Source organism: Microcebus murinus, chromosome 6 (assembly GCF_040939455.1).
Source record: "Microcebus murinus isolate Inina chromosome 6, M.murinus_Inina_mat1.0, whole genome shotgun sequence".
Lineage (NCBI taxonomy): Eukaryota > Metazoa > Chordata > Mammalia > Primates > Cheirogaleidae > Microcebus > Microcebus murinus.
Window position 1 is genome coordinate 97,415,081 of NC_134109.1, and position 15,029 is coordinate 97,430,109.

The following is a 15,029-nucleotide window of genomic DNA, read 5'->3' on the forward strand; positions in this document are numbered from 1 at the left end:
AGCGGGGGGACGTTAACAGCCCTTGCTAGAAGCTGGCTGATTCTGGCTTGGGAAGTCCAGGTTCCATCCTTTCCAGAAGACAGGTTGGAGGCAGAAGGAAAAAGATGCAATTGTTTGAGAAGAAAGTGGGCCATCCATCATGTAACTTCTTGTGCTAGAAAGGGATGTGGGAAGAACAGTGAGTGAGCGGGAGTCTGGCTTGACCAGGTGACAGTCCTTCCACATGTCTAAGCCCACGGGTCCTGGGTGGAGGTGACCCATGACCTCAGTCCTCAAGCAGGAGTTACAGGTCAGTAGGCAAAGTGTGTGTGTGTGTGTGTGTGTGTGTGTGTGTGTGTGTGTGTGTGCGCGCGCGCTCTTGCGCATGTGCACACCTGATCTTTAGGCTTTTGACCTGCCTGCTTCACCGTATACGCTCAACCTGTTCGCAGCCTGGGTGTCATGCAGAGGAAGCGGGCAGACACGTGGCAGGGCAGAAACAAGGACAGTTCATTCAGGGTCACCTTATAAAACAGGCACATTATCAGGAGGTATACTGAGCTACTGGAGGATTTTAAACAAAGGGTAACAGAAACCAATTTGCTTCCCGGAAGGATCATTCAGGCAGCAAAGTGGAAAATGGTGGGAAGGGGACAGAGAGACCAGTGAGGAGGCCGTCGCGTGGATCCAGCAATGCGGAAGGTGTAGCCAAGGGAGTGCGGGTGGGAACCGAGTGGAGTGGGAGGCAATGTGGGGCTAAAAGAAGAGTGTCAAGGAGTCAGGCCAGAGCAGAGGCAGAAGGAGTTAGAGAGGGGAGATAGAGGGACTAATAGGAAGAGGCGGAGGGTGGGGTGTTTGTAGCGGGGGTAGGGTCCTTAGCTCAACTTTGGACATGTTAGATGTTGGGACTCAGGTGTCTAAAGGTACATCCAAATGAGGGAGGGGGTTCAGAAGCCAGCGCTGGACTTCTGACCAGTACTTTCACTTTCCCACGTACGAAATGGCCCACTAGACTACCAAGGCAGCAAAAGGGAGATGCTATCGCCTGGGCCATGCTGCCGCCTTGCTCACTATCAGAAAGTCTCTCCCTAGTCTCTGGAAACACAGCCAAGGCATGAATCACAGTGGATCCACTCCTATCAAGGACTAATGAAAGACCTAATAAATAAATTAAACCACTTTTCCCCCCACCCAAAATAGAAAGAACAACAAAACAGGGTGGGGAGGAATTGCTTAACGATATTAACAGCATGCCTGCAATTTCCTGGCCAGTTGATTCAGGTCAGAAAGTGGAATACATAATGCACTAGCCAAATATTCAATATTATTAAGGAGGTCCTGATACATCTACTCATCAGCTGATTTAAAATCAAATCGTAATGGGATCATGCAGCCCGACTAGTCCAAGGGGAAGGGAGGCCTAGATGATCTTTTATAGGGGCAAAAAATCTACCCAGTGGACTCTTTTTGAAAGCTGATCAGGCACACGGGGCTGACGAACGCTGCACTCGAAGCACGCGGACCGGAGAGGCCAGCGGGCAGCCGTGTCTAGGGACACAGCCGACGGGGCTCCCAGTCCAGCTCTGTTGGGGCATAGCGGCAGGCCACATTCTCTGTTCCTCCTGAGCATGCTTCCAACAAATGAACAAAAGCCACATCCGGGGATCCCAGATGCCGAGGTGTGGCTTACATAAGCAAACGTAACCCAGGTGTTAGGGACTTCATCCGTTCCGCTGACTGTTCCTGTGCTGTCACCACCTTCCGGGAGAAACGCCACGGTTCCTGGCCGGCTGTGGGATCATCAGGAAGGTCTGTGGAGCCAGGAGACCAGTTTGCGTCACAGTCTCCGCCCACATCTCTGCTCAGCAGCCCCACCTGTGGTCCTTTCTGTCTCTTCTGCAGAGAAACCTCATCTTGAAGCCTGGACACCCAAAGACTTCCGTCTCTCCCCCACACAGCTCATCGGACAGACGAGTTTCTCATCAAAAGAACCCCGCCAGCCCTACTAGCAGAGAAGTTACTGCAGCTGCTAAGAAGGTGTCATTCTCTCTGAATCATTTTTGTTTTATTTGTTCATTACCTTTCCTACCTCCCTCCAGAGAGGATTTAAAGAAATTTATAAAGCAGTTTCGAGGAAAGGAGGGAGCAAAGACACTAACCCTATGACGACTGATAAAACTGTCAAGGCTCCATATGTACAAATGATGGGACCCCATATAACACAAGCCAGGAGCTTCCAGGTAACTATAAGAAAAGGGAAAGCACTATTAGACCTCTTGCTTTTTTTTTTTTTTTTAATTTTATTTTATTTCAAGAAAATATGAAAGTACAAACATTTTGGTTACATTTTATAACTTGGCCTCTCCCTAGCAATGGTTAGAGGTTTGCCCTTCCCCTCCACAATGCTCACCACATCCCTCAGATGTGGGTCTACCCCCCACCCTAACTCCCAAATCCCTGGTGAACACCATCACCATTTGAGCACCATAGCGTTGATCAGTCAGTTAGACCTCTTTCTTAATGTCACAAATGACAAAACATACCAATAGCCCAGAGGAGAAAAATTTCAGGGCAGCTTTCAAAGCGTGAAGCTTAGGAAGGCTAAATCATTGGATAAGGTCTCCCATTTCTTCTCTTTCATATTCATGTGACTTCACACTGTTTTATGTGGTATTTATTTTCTCAATCACTCCAGAAAGAACAGCTAGGAGTCAAGAATTCCTGGTGTGATGCTGAGCTCTGAGTTTAGGAGCAAATAGCCTCACTTTTCCAGTGAAACAGGAGGCCAAAACCAGAAGTCCTTTCCAACTCCAATGTTATATGGATTTTAAGATAAATATCATTGTTTTTTAAAGCGTTTAGGAATCTCACACACAGTAAAACTCCTTTATGTGTGGAGAGACAAGACTGACAGCCTCCTATAAATTAACTCTGAAGCTTGTATAATAGGAAGTTATGTTTTTAGAGATATCGTATGATTCAATAGTTCTGGGCAGCAATAAGCCACGCATGGCATGGGGCATTCCACCATAGTTCTTAGAAGTAGAAAAAAAATACACTATTAGAAAATCACATGTGACGTATTTACTGGCCTCTTTTGGCTGATCTTTTCTGAGCTTGTAAAGTTCCATATCAAATGCCATTCTTTAAAAATGGGTTGTACAACTTAAAAATAATTATTGTAGAATCATCACTTACACACATATGAACATTCACAGACAATATGTACATACAAACTGACCATCTCATAAATTTGGTCCATATTTAAAGACCTTGTTCAGCTCTCCGTATGCTGACAACTATTAGTAATATTATTATTAGCGGTATTATATTATTTATAACAACCTTAATTTAAGCCCATAGCCAAAAGAAAACATCCCTAATGAAACACAATTTCAAATTACAGCTAAATCTGTCTTCTAGACCAAAATATACAAAAAGGAAGGCTCTTGCTTATATTTTTAAACTTCATGTGACTTATTTAAAGATTCAACGTTTTCACTGAAATGAGGCACAGATGACTAAATTTTCATTTAGGCTAAATAGTAACTCAGGCAGAATTCTACCTGTGGATTTGGATTCGTTTCAACACTCTTCATCGAAACATATGGAAACCGTAATAGTTAATAGTTTGACCAGGGGACATCATGCCTTTCTTTTGTTCTGTTTAAGGTAAGGTCTGGGAAAAAAAATGTGCTTGTAGGAAAATTGGCATTTCGCTACTTAAAAGTAGGCATTTGTAATCATTATATTGCTTCAGCTGCCCTTTGGTGCAAATTTTTTAAATTAAGTTAAATAGAGCTTTGCATACCTGTAGAGGCTTTAAGTTCTCAGAAGGCAAAGACTCACCTTATTGAGCAGTACAATATAGGCACTGAGCTTCTTGGATTATCTGACCCAGGATGGCAGGTGAGCTGCACACGTGCTATAACTCCCTACCTATCATCCACGGCAGACATCACTAGCAGATCATGGATAGCCTTATTTTACTCTATGCCCAGATGTGGCCATGGATTTCTTTTTCAACATAGCACTACAGGCACTTATACCTAATAGTACACGAAATGAAAGCTTTTTACATTCTGTGATGTCATCCAAGCCTGATGTTGAGATAAATACACCAAACTCCAAGTCGGATAAGATACACAGTAGTCAGGCAGTAGAACCAGCCCTACACCCTGAACTCTAAACTCTTTATACAGTGCTCTTCCACTAGACACCAAGTGCAGTGTTGTACACTTAATAAGCAATCAGTAAAGAATCTCAAGAATGGAAAAACAAGCACCACATGTACTCACCAGCAAATTGGTATTAACAGATCAACACCTAAGTGGACATATAGGAGTAACATTTATTGGGTGTTGGGAAGGTGGGAGGGGGGAGGAGGGTATGAGTATATACAATCACAATGAGTAAGATGTGCAACATTTGGGGGATGGACACGCTAGAAGCTCTTACTCGATGGGGGGGGGCATGGGCAATATATGTAACCTTAACACTTGCACCCCCATAATACGCTAAAATAAAAAATAAATTAATTAATAAGCAATCACTAAATCGGCTGAATAAATAAATGAACCTTTCCCTTTTGTTCTTTAGCTCCCTCTCCTTTTCTTTTGGAAAGACATGTCTGGAATAAAGCTCTTCATTACTAAGTCATAATATTTAGGTACCAAATGAAGCTTAATAGGCCAATAAAAAATACTGAAAAATACTGAAATACTCAAAAATACTGGAGCAAACCATTATAACACATCTCATCATGCCAATCCAAATATCCCACAAGTTAAATCCCACAGGGTAAGTCCTGCACACCAGTACTGACTTTACTACTACAGATCTGTGTGACACCTTGAACTAAATATTCCCTTCTCTGGGCACCAGCTTCTTCACCTGTTGAATGAAACATTTCAAAGATCTGACCTCGAACATTCTTTCTGAACGTTTTCTTAAGATTCAGCAGCTATTTATCAAACGCCTACTGTAAGCAGAGCACTAGGATAGGTGCAAGGTGAAACCAGTGGACAAAACACAGATTCTAGGTTCTGCCCTCCAATCCTGTGTTGCCTATTAGCACATGGTTTATCTTGCCACTTGCCAGGTATGTATCATGAACAGGGACCACCTGGCTTCAGAGTTGGGGGATAATAATTGTTCATCTTTCTCCATCAAGCTGTCAGAGTAGCTTGGGAAAAATTCCAGTGCCATTTCATTCTCTGCAGCAAAACAGCTTCTCTCCTCTATGTGGAAACTAAAAATAAAAAAAAAAAAACAAACAAATACTGCACCTCCCCATTCCCCCACCAAATATCCTGGTGGAAAATGATATACCAGAAAAGTAAATGTTATAAACACGTATTTTAAATGGACATTTTTCTGAAGTAGACACAAAAACTCACATTCTTTTAAACCTTCCTCACTTCCTAAGTTGGAGAAACAGCTGAACTCCCACCCAACTATCAATGATAAGAAGATACTAGAAAGAAGTAGCAATAGGCACTCCTGAGAAAGATAACAAACATGCCAATTTTGTTATGGGGAAAGAATCATTACAGGTCTAACAGATACTTTCTTCTAAATCAATCATGTCTGTGAGCAAAAGTCTGGTTATAGTTAAATATCATATATTTATATGTAAATGCATAAAGTTATATATTGTTCTATATTATATTATAATGTAAATATTAAATAGTTAAAAACTAGAAAAAATTATTGTATTGTGTTTCATTCATTCATTCATTCAAGTATTTATTGAAACCTCTTGTATGCTAAGTACTATTCTAGGTGCTGGGGCATTTAGTGAATAAAATAGACATTTCTGTCCTTACAGAGCTTATGGTTATATAAAAATAAAACCAGAAAAGCAGCTTTTTAGAACACCGATCTATGCAATCCATCCACCCACACTCAAAGGTATTTATTGGGTAACTACTTCATGCCAGGCTCTAGGTTAAGATGGGAGAAAATTAAAAAAAAAAACAACCTAAGATCCAAGCACTTAGAGATAAATAAGCAACTCACTGCAGAATAACGGCAGGTCCGGACAAAGCACTGTGGACAAAGGGTGATCGATGTCCCTCACGTTTTAGGAGAAGACAGAAGTCACAGCTGAACTGGCCTTTGAAGGGAGAGGAGGAGTGTACCGGGTAGACTAAGAGAGGAATGGCCTCCTGACAGTGGATCACATCAGAAAGAGGCTTAAGCGTGCAGAGAGAGATGGGACATCCACAAGAAGCCCTGGAGCCCAGAGCACAGGGTGAGGATTGGGAAGAGAGAATTCCAGAAAGGCAGGTTGAAGCCCCAAGGGGCTGGATCTCAAGGCCAAGTCCAGGAGTTTGCCCTTTAACCTGGGGGAATGGCATGATGAACCCACTACTCGTTAATATTTTGTTCAAATACGCTTATACCATGCATCCCTTAAGTAGAGTGGGATGGCCCTGTTTTGATCCTCTTCCAACCCCAAAACGAGTGAGGGAATTTTTACTAATTATTAGCAGGAAAGGAGAAGTGGGTGTGACTAGCACAGGCTGGACAGAGCCCAACACACCCTGAGAGAGAGTGTTTTCTTCCTCTCAACAGCTTCATCCAGTGAGCAGCTGCTAACCCACTAGCGGTGCCAGAGAGACTCAGTGGGTCTGACGGCTGTTAATGGGCTTTATTACCTTGTTGAGTACTTCAAACTCCAGTCACTAATTACAGGGCATCGACTTCAATGTTTGGCTATATAATTTTTGTTAATTGATTTGCATGAGGGGATTTGGGCATGACGCGCTCTAAATTTTCTTCCCGCTCTAAAACTCCATTACTCTTCTCCATGGCTACGTGCATCGGTAATGACCTTGTGTATTCTGGATCGTGGGTTTCATGCATGGGCTCCCTCTTCAATTGCTAAGAACTCTCAGGAGCAAAGTGTTATGCAAGGGCACACAATGACATGGAGGCCCAGGCTGGAGCAGGACACAGCCATTATCACTCGTGCTAGCTAGCACTTAATTGATCTCTTAACAGCAAACAGATTTTGGAAGGCTAAGCCACTTTTAGCCACTTAGACACTTTGCCTACAGTGGGCTTACACAGCTTATGGACATGAAGCGGGCAGTTCTGCTTGATTAGTGGATCTTAAATCCTTATATCCCATACTTCCTAACCAAATCCCCATTTCTCCCTCATTTCCCAGTACCAGGTCTTTAACTTAGCCCTTCTCTCATGCTCAATCCACCCTTCCGCCTCCCCAAAGTCCACAGTTCGTTTCGAAGGTATTGCTCCTCACCAACAAGATCACTCTTTGGGGTCTTTGAATGACACTCTTCCTCTTAACATAACCTATTTATGGGATGGAAAGGGACACAAGAGGAAAGGCCAAGACCCACAATATTCAATAAATATTGAACTGATGCAATATTTACATGCCAGACCTCCCTGAGACCATCAGCCAACCATGGATATACCAGGCAGGTCGTGCTGACTCTCAGACCCACGAACCTCCCTGATCCCCTGGTCTTCAAGGTGAAAAATACAATCGCTAGGAAAGTGTGAGCCTCAGTACTCCATTACCAACTGAGCTTCTGGGCAAGAGGTTCTTGGAAAATCCCTGCAGTGGAAAGAAGTAATTCTCAGCGATGCTAGGTGACCTGTCATCCCAGATGTGCCACTTATGGCTAAGAATGGTAAAAATTCTAAAGTTTCCAAATAATTAAGCTCTACTTCCTACACCAGAGGGGATTCAAGGTTATCATACAATAGACTCCCTCTCTCAGCCCTGCACTCTGGCATGTTTCTTCAAGTAGGAGGGAAAATGGTGGTGTCCGAGCTGAGGTCACCATTGTGTCTCTGCCCCAGCGTTAAGTGTGTGTCCTGCATAGAAATGCAATTGCTTGTGTCAGGTGTGGCAGAAAACACACATTGACATCTTCAGCTGCCTCAAGACTAGAGAGTTGGCCGAGAAACGAGAAAAACGATGGTTGTGCCTTTGGCATTCTGAGAGGGAGATCAACCTGGGCCAGGAGTCTCTCCCTGGGCACATCAAAGATGCAGACACTAACACCCCCCTGTCAAGACGCTGGAAGAAAGTTCCAGTTAGACAGAAAGAATAAGTTCTGGATTTCTATCGCACAGCAGGGTGACTCCAGCAAGTAACGATGTCGGGTAGATTTCGAGACTGAAAGAAGAGAAGATTTTGAATGTTGTCACCACAAAGCAATGATTAAATGTTTAAAGTGATGGATATGGTAATTACCCGATGTGATCATTATATAATGCATACATGCATGGAAACATCACACTCTATGCCACAAATATGTGTAATTATAACGTGTCAATCATAAATAAAAAATTAATGAGAAGATGAATATCAGCACGTTGCTTCAATAAATAATAAAAAACAAAATTACATTAACCTTGAAATAAATAAATAATAAATAAAAGTAAGGTGATTTTTCTATAGTAAAAAAAAAAAAGATGTTAGAAGAAATATGTCTTCTTTAGGCATGTCAACCTTAAAGCTTAAAACCAACCAAAGCCAACAACTCAAGAGAAGATACCCAAAGTGTTTATGTTTTAAGAAGAAAAAAAAAGAAAAAGAGGTTAACTAGCAAAGTTAGAAGAGTTGCTTGGTTTTATTTCCCCTTTTTAAATGGATCCTGGCTGTATGGGACATGGTGGCCTCAAGCATGGGAAGATCTTTGGAAGGATCCTTGGGCTATTAGGCAACAGAAAGATGGGAAAGATTAAGCAAAATACACTTGTGTGTGATGCCTGACAAATTCATCTTCAGCTGCGAGGGGAAAAAACTCGTCGTTTCCTTCAATAACATTAATTACCCAACCACAGCAGAAACTTGACAAAGGCTGATGATGTGGTTAGAAACAGTGGATGTGGTGAATCACTGGGCTCAGATCCAAGGATACAGACACCTCGCACCAGCAGCCTTCTCCCCCCCCACACGCCAGGTGGAGGGAAGACCCCAGGGTTTCCACCACGCCAAGGTAGGAACGGAAAGTGTGCATTCCAGGCTTTGCCTTCTGGAAAACGGGATCCATTCTACAGAGAAAGATGCCATTGATGCCTCAGAACCCAACAGGCAGAGCGTCAATCCAGCTGTAACCATTTACCCTCCTCACTCATGACTTTTCTGGAAGATATTCCCTAAAACTTTTGCAGAAGAGAAAAAAAAAAATCTCATGAGCTATTCAGAAGCCAAAGGACTGTTCCTACTCTTTACTGGGTGAGAAGCCAGTTCCTTGTCACTTCTCTTTCATTTTTTTTTAAGAGTGCAGAGCAGAGGGAAAGAGAGGAAGAGATGTATTAAAATATTTACAAATCTGTTCCTGCTACCATTTTTAGTATAATTCTAGAGTTTTTTGTTTGTTTTGTAATTTTTGCAAATGGTCCATTATTACCATGGGTTAGAAAAGGAGGCTGCCTGAGATAGCAGGTTCCTTGAGTTGTTTCTTTTAATCAGAAAGCAAGGAACAAAGCAGTTTCCTTTCTCCCCCACAGGCCAGCACCCCCTACAGTACATGAGTCATAGAACAGCTCATGGAAGAGCCAGCTCCATCCAGGCTTCTCAGCTCCTCTCTATTATATCCTCCCCAGAGACAGGGAGAGATGGCTAGAGCTCAGCCCAGCAGGAATCTGTGGGAGTGAAAAGCAAACAGGAAGCTGGAGACCCTAGGAGGCAGAAGCAGTCTGGGAAGGAGGAACATTCTGGCAGCTATGGCACTGTAAGAGCCACCGTTTGGGCTAGGGAGATGAAATACAGCCAAGGCTGGGAACTATAAAGACCCTCAGGAATCAACTCTGTCTCCAGACTCCCCATTTTACAGATGATGTTAAATCTGAGATGTAAAGGGGTTAATACATTTGTCGAGATCACACTCGTTTATGACTTAGTACCAGCCCCTATCAAAGATTTGCTTATAAAGGACTTACCAGGATCTAAAATATGGCCAGTGCAGATTCTGCCTAACACCATCCATCCTTTGTAACAAATAGGTGCCCTCAAACTATGGCCCGAGGGCCACATGCAGCTCGACGAGGACATTTATCCCGCCCGCTGGGTGTTTTTGCCACCGCTGCCTGTCCTGCTTAGCAGCGGACTTGTCCCGGGCCCACAGTGCGCATGTGTGGAATGTGCACCGCACTCTCCAACGGCCCTCCAACGGTCTGAGGGACAGTGAACTGGCCCCCTGTTTAAAAAGTATGAGGACCCCTGCTCTGTAAGGAACGGTGAGAACGATGCAAATACTGAAGAACCCAGGTAACTGCCAGAGCCTCCAGTTGCTTCTAAGTCACCCAGACAATAGTATGATCAATCCTATTTCAAGGCAGTGTATAACTGATCCTTTTTCAAATTTCAGAAAACCGAAAAACCCTGCATGGTGCATGTAGTGAATCTGACACAGAATATTTAATTAAGTGAGCACCTGGCACGTGGCAAGTACTCAGTGCATGTTTGCAGGGTAAATAAATGACTAACACCAAGTATTTTGCCCAAATGGGAGTGGATTATATCACCTGAAACATTAGGTTTTGACACCTCGTAAGGAAATATAAATAGCCCGTTTGGCATAAACGTAGCAAACATCGAGGTCATGAATGTACAAAGAGGCTTCGATCCAGGGACAGTTCTGTGCCGGGCATGGCAACCAAAGAGCTGTGTGAAGGTAGGGACATAGGTTAGCTCCTCTGTGTTTCATCTGTAAATGAAATAAGAGAAACGTCTTTTAATTTTAAGGAGTTATTTGTGTAAACTAAGTGATACAGTGGATATGAAACCACGTTATAAAGTTAAAAATACTGGGCACAACTCTTTGTGCTATACAAACACAATATATTTGATTCTTGTAGTCTTTTTCCCCCAGATTTATTATAACACTTGCTCCATTGTTCTCTAATAGTCAAGATTTAAGGGACAACCCTCCCGCCATGTGCTGGCACCATCCAAGGCACTGGGCACACACACGGACGAGATAAAGAGAAAAATCCCCGTGACTTAGTTTATGCAGAACTCTCATAAACATTGGCTTATATGCTTTAACGGCATCTGATTCTCTTTCTGTCCAGCCCAGGGAGTAGCCCTAGCTCGGCGACCCCCACGCAGTAGGCTGCTATTAGGTGACTGGTACATAAACGGATGTATGAGTGCACGCATGGGGCGGAATGCCTGGATGAAAACAATTGCAGCTTTGGGATGATCACCCCATGCCTCAGCACCAGATCAGTAAAATCCCATCCTCACGCAGAGCCGGAGAGCGCAACAGGGCTGGGCCTCTGAGGTACGTGTATGTTCCTTGGCTGGGGCCAAGTCCTAAACCCTGGAGAGCACGTAAAGCCACAGCTAGGTCCGTGAGAGGACGTGCCAAAGCCCAACCCCAGCTGCACACTGACTTGCAGGAAAACTTACCCGCTTCCCTTCCAGAAGAGTCTGCCGTGACCACTATCCCAAACGGAGCTCGGATCACATGTCAGACGTGGACGCCAAGTCCTCGTCCGCAGAGTGTGGGATGAGCAGTTCCACCCTGACAGATGTGACCCCCGGAGCGCCTGGAGTGACAGTGTGGAGTTTTCCACTCCTCCGGACCGCGGGCAAATACGTGCCGATCTGACTTGGCTCACACCAAGGCCTGACAGCCGCCTCCTCCTCCTCCTTGGAAGCATCATCTTCACTGGAGATCAGCCAGGACGTGTTTTTTTTTTTTTTGCAAGTCCTGGGTTCTCAACTTTCTAGAACTGGCGGGAGCTGGGCAATCTGCAGCATTAATTGGATATTACTCCCCCCACCCCCCATTTTCCCTCCAGGGTAGTGACTGCTGGTCAAAGGCGTATTATGTTTACTACTTCATGCCTAGGTGGCCACATAGCTCATTGCTTCCTGGGCGGCAGTCAGTCTTTGCCTGTATTGAACAAACTGTTTTTGAGAACTGCTTATGCACCAACCACTCTTCTAAGTTCCTCACAAATACCCACTCACTGACTCCTCGTCCCTCCCCGTTGTCTTCCCCAGGTGGCGGACGCCGTCGCCGAGAGCCAAAGAGGCTGAGAAAGAGTCCCTGGTCTGGAGTCTTGCGGAAGCTGTCATGTCAGCTGCAATGAGGTTTGATGAAAGACTGTGCACTGTGCTCCTTGTTAAGGGTGAGTCACTCGGAAGCACGTTCCACGGCATTTCAAGGATAGAGGCAGGGACGGAGCGGGGAGAGTACATTGCTAATATCGCATCCGCGCTTATATCAGCACCTTTAACCGAGGACAGAGGATACCAAGGGAAGTATACGTTCAAAATGGGATAGGATCTTTCCTCAGATTTAGCTTTAGTCATGTTAGGATGAGTCCTCGGTAAACTGTAAGCATAGAGTAACTTATAATATATAAAAATATATAGACAGACATAGATATATATATATATAAACAGATAAAAATAGATAAATCAGGGCCTCTGACTTAAGAACAGCCTCCTACCCTTTGTTAATTGGAAAATAACCAGCTCTCACAGATCCTCCTACACACAAGGAGAAGGGGGTAACTGAGCCCACATCAGGAGCTCCAGTTATCAGCCTTTTGGAAGGAAAAGCCAAACCCTCCGAGATACCTCTCTCCCCACAAAGAAGTGGGTTTGCCTTTCCTATTTACCCACCTCCCCTTGCCAAACATCTTTAAAACAGTAAGACGTCATTTAACCTCAGAGATAAAAATTTAACCCTGAAAATGTACTTCCCATTTTTTTTTTCCTTCCCAGTTGATCGCCTATAGCTATCCTTTTCTTCCACCAGAAACCCCTTGTCAAAAATTGATGGTGACTGCATGCTAATTTCACCACAAATACCTGATCTGAATTCTAAGTCATTAGCAAATCCAGGTAACCTGCAAGATGCTGATCTTTTTTTATAACTACAAAAAAAAAAAGTCACGGAGGATATTTTCGTTCAAGAACATTTCCAATCAGGAAACCTAACATCGTGTTCCAAAATACCACACCGTGTTGCAGTCGTACATTTAGGCGACACATTGACCAAGGGTGATGATGTACCTTTGCGGTGATCACGCTGCTCTGTGAATGTGCAGTGGCAACGAAGTGCATGTTACGTGTGTTTTACTGGTTTGGGCAGCTGTCCACGAACAGGGATCAGCTGTTACCAAATTCATTTTGTGAGGTTCAGTTTTCCACTGTGAATGATGAAATGCATTTGTTTGTTCCAGTAGGAATCTGTGTACTTACTGAGAATTTTCATTTTGTGAGGATCGGAAGATGAGTACACCCAGATGATAAAAGACACAATTCCTATGTAATTCTGGAGACCAAACTATCGTGCAGTGGACTCTGAGGTAGAAGGTGATTCATTCCAGTCCCTTCTCTGTGATCACCAGCTGCCCATGCCCTCAGTTTCCTTGCCCATAAAATGGGGATGCTAATAAATACCTGGATCAAAAGGTTGTTGGGAAGAATAAAAGAAATAACTTGAAAGTGTTATGCAAACTCAAATCAATGCACCACATAAGCTCTCATGTTCCTGGCAGGGATCACTAATCCAGAAACTGACATGACCTAGTTCAAACAAACAAAAAAAATGACAGCAAAGTTGCATCAACCCACCTCCAATTACTGATGCTAATACAGCTGTTTCCTGTTTATAGATATTAGCTTGTTAGTTCTATAACCTAAGGTAATATATGTAAAGTAACTACGAGGTGAGAAAGATAACTTTTATAATTTACAAGTTTATAGCACGTGCCACATTTTTCACAGCATTGTTGTTTTAATGTTGAACCACATTTTCACACTATAGTATCTTATTATGGAGCTTTAACAGTCAGTAAATAAGTTTATTCTTGTTTAGTAATTAAAAAAATTTCCCTTAGGAAACAGCATTCTGCAAATGTAAAGCGGGAAAGAAGGTAGAGGAAGAGACACCACTGAGAGTGCAGCGAGGGCTGGACGCCTGCTCTGTAGCTGGTGCTCAGTAACTGCTCGATGAATAAATGGATGAGTGACGAACCTGCAGAGGTGATAAGAAACGTGGTGGCGAGTGGCGGATTTCAGAGCCGCATGCTATTTTGGAGCTATCATAATTGATCATAGAGAAGATGGAAAATTCTCCGAGTGGGAAACCTTTGGGGGGTTATAGGAAGACAGCTGTCTTCATAAATGAAGACATAAAAGTCACAACGCAGAGTTAATGCAAAGAAAATTCTTTTTATTCCTTCGCTAAGGCCCGGCCAATAATTTGTTCAATGAATGAAGATTTCTATTGGAAATAGATCTAACAGGCCCACTCTGCACTGGGGCAAGCATACATCTGCTTTGAACCAAGTTCCCAGGAGAAGCCAACTGCATTCCAGTGAAGCACCAGGGCAGGGTTTTAGGTACATTTGGGAAGAGGGTGGCAAACGTGGCGGTAGGGGGAGGGGCAACTTCTTACTTGGAAGCCCCAAGGTGTATAACTGGAGAAAGCTGAGTTGCTCTGGGTGAGGCAGGAGGACAGAAGGAGGACGCTGGGGCTGGAAGGGCTGGGGATCCCATATCGACCCACAAACCCCCTGCTCCCCTAAGTACTTCCAAGGAGCAGAAAACCACAATTCTCGTGGCCTTTTCCCGAATTTCTCTGAGAGCTTTACAGTACTATGGGGCAGGGAAGCAGGCAGCAGCTACCTCGATTCAGAGTGTAATTGTATTTAGGCAGCATGGTATAATATAGCAAAAGTTTGGATTTTCGAATTGACAGACCTGGGTTCAAATGTTGGCTCTGCCGTCTTCCAGCTACACAAACATGAACAAAGGCAGAACCTCTCTGAGCTCAGTTTTGTCTTCTGTAAAACAAAGATAAGTAACATTTATCTCACAGACTGGCTGTGAGAACCTAATGAGATAATATATGTGCATCCACATGCCATGTGCTCCGTAATGTCAGTTTTCTTCCCTCCTGTCTTCACGTTTCATTGTTTTGACTGTTTTTATCTCTACTATTGGGCTTGGGTGCACAGAAGTACAAAAATAGAATCTCCAAAAAAAGTTCTTATGTATTATCTGAATCTTTAAACATTAAGCCATTTACATT

The 15,029-nt window shown here is 43.6% G+C and overlaps 1 protein-coding gene and 1 long non-coding RNA gene across 2 annotated transcripts in view; both read right to left on the reverse strand.

The window, feature by feature from the left end:
• RORA (RAR related orphan receptor A) overlaps positions 1-15,029 on the reverse strand; it is a 697,613-nt gene that overhangs the window by 618,213 nt on the left and 64,371 nt on the right. The gene's annotated exons all lie outside the window — the stretch shown is intronic.
• Positions 1-15,029, reverse strand: part of LOC142871517 (uncharacterized) — a 76,775-nt gene that overhangs the window by 43,158 nt on the left and 18,588 nt on the right. The window contains exon 2 of the long non-coding RNA XR_012919787.1: positions 1-15,029. This exon is cut by the window's left edge and continues 43,158 nt beyond it; it is cut by the window's right edge and continues 14,667 nt beyond it. This is a non-coding gene — a long non-coding RNA (uncharacterized LOC142871517).